Raw genomic sequence first — 2500 nt, forward strand, 5'->3', positions numbered from 1 at the left:
AGGTAAACGTGTTCCAGTTCTTTTACAGAAAAATTTTACGACTAAAGATGTACACGAACGTTACGGTTTTACACCATATATCTGTTGTTTGATCATCCACTTCTTTCATATGTCGAATAACTTAGAACAAAAACTTCGCCTTCTTATTTGGTCAACAACTACTCCTGAATAACAGTTTTCAAACTAATTCCATAGTGCCGGTTCACATGCAGGATGATTATATTTGTTTTTTTTTTTAACGGTAACCACGCTGCTGTTTTCCTTGTTCTTACAGCTCATAAAGCGGATACCATGTCTAGTTTTTCTGTTGAGGAAAACGGCGGTAGTCCCCTTGACTAAAGCGAAGCTCATTAAGTTGCTGAGGCCACGTTTCTCAGAGGAGGGGAGCAATCAAAGACAGCAAGAAAACGCAGCCTATAGGACCTTCTTAGAGTACCTCAAAGAAGTTACAGGTGAGCGTGTTTGCCAAAACGACCAAACACGCTTTTGTAGGACTAAATTACAACAATGATGATAGTGAACAGTCACAGTAATAGCGTGGCCATTTCATGCTGATAAATAACATCTTCCTTGTTATTCCTTATTTTTCAGCTGGTAGAAGAGACAACGTCAGTCTACCAAAGATTCTGAAATTTGTTACTGGAAGTGAAATAGAACCCGTCTTGGGCTACGCCATAGACCCTCGCATAGAATTTGACAAATACGCACCATCAGCCTTGCCAACGAGCAATACTTGTATCAACAAGCTAACATTAGCTATTGGTGATAACTTACCCCCTGACCGAAGCGACTTATATGACTTCTTTGACTATGCTTTTACAAGTGATTACTTCGGGAATACATAAGGAACGACAACCATAATCTTGTGTATCGGTGTTTGAAAATATTCGAAATGATGGGAGTGTTGTTTTTTATAGATTAAGGCAATTGTCAATATAGTGAAGGCAGTAATCCCTGCCTGCATGACCGCATTGACATTGGGTTTACTTAATTACTTTAATTGGTGAAAACAAACCAATGGGAAGTTACAGCGAGTTTCAATTGAGTGTTGTAAAACCAAACCCAAAGTAATTACCGTTTGGCCAGTCAAAAAGGACTGGGACAATCCGGCCAATCCATCGAAACTCGAAGTAATTACACGTAACTGACACAAAGCGCAGGAAATGTGTACACGTGAGGCATGATTGGTTTTGGTTTCACTTCTGATGGGTTGAAAAAATGGCGCGAGAACTTTGAACCAATCACTGAGTGAAGTAATCCTAAAGCAAAGTAATTATCTATTTATTTTCGACTCTCAATTGAAAAGCGCTCTATGCTTACTGGTTAACCGTAATTGACCACTTGTAGTGCGCTCTCTTTGATTGCATTAAGGCTGCATAACAATTATTTGACTTTGATTTGGTGAAACGCACTATTAACGATCACTAGGTCTCTTTTTGGTTCTCTTATAAGAGAATAGCACGAGTAAATATTTACACCCATGTAACAAAATCAGTAACTCCTGAAATTAACTAACTCCCCGTTTGGAATAAATCTATTTCTTTGGGCGATTTAGTGTAGTATCTTGGGATGTTTTTACGAGTCTCGCTGTATAGTGACGAGCCCGTAGGGCGAGTCAAAATACAATGGAAGAGTAACAATATCCCACGAAGCTACACACGAAATCGTGTAATAACCTAGTTATTAGTCAACTCAGTTGGAAAAAAGGAAGGAATGTACATTAATTTTGCTTCCTCCTGTGACAAACTATCCTACGTGGCTATTCATCGAGCGACCACGTTTCGCGTGCTTATTCTAGGTTGCTGTTGATGTGTCAAATACGAAAACTTGTCAACAAACTTATCAATCTCATCGTCAAGCAAACACTAAACTGAAAACTTTAATCAGTATGTTTTCAGATGAGTGCGGCCTGGGATATGAAAGCGAGTCCAGGCCCCAGTTGTTCGAAGGGTGGATCGCATTTATCCTGTGGATAAACACAAGCAAAACAATTTGACTCATCTAGCCACCCTTTGAACAACTGGGACCAGGGCCGTTTGTTTGAAAGCCGATTAACTTAATTCGGGATTTGCTTAACGTTTCGTTTGGTTATTTTTCTTTTTCAAGATTGACCTCTTCCAATGTAAAATATCACCGTTAAAGAGCATTTGGGAGTAGAGTAATTAACTCCTTGCGTTTCTTTTTTTCTGCGATTCTGTAGCGTTTATCTGCTTTTGAAGAACCGTGCCCAGACGATTGTGATGAAAACAACTGCTAAAAATAGATCAAACAAAGGCCTGCGCGAAACCCTTGCAACAGATAAATGAAACTGGCCTTATTGGGTCTCTGAAGCTAAAGTACCGATTATATCTGTATTGCTGCTGCTACTGTGATACTGTTGTTTCAGCGAGTGAAGAATGTCTAACGAGTGCAAATATGGGGAAATGTCCCATACATCTGTTCCAGCTACTCCTGCCATTTCTTCCTTAAATGCTGACAGGCCTTCTGCACTCAAAGGACA

This window comes from Montipora foliosa, chromosome 7 (genome assembly GCF_036669935.1).
Source record: "Montipora foliosa isolate CH-2021 chromosome 7, ASM3666993v2, whole genome shotgun sequence".
NCBI lineage: Eukaryota > Metazoa > Cnidaria > Anthozoa > Scleractinia > Acroporidae > Montipora > Montipora foliosa.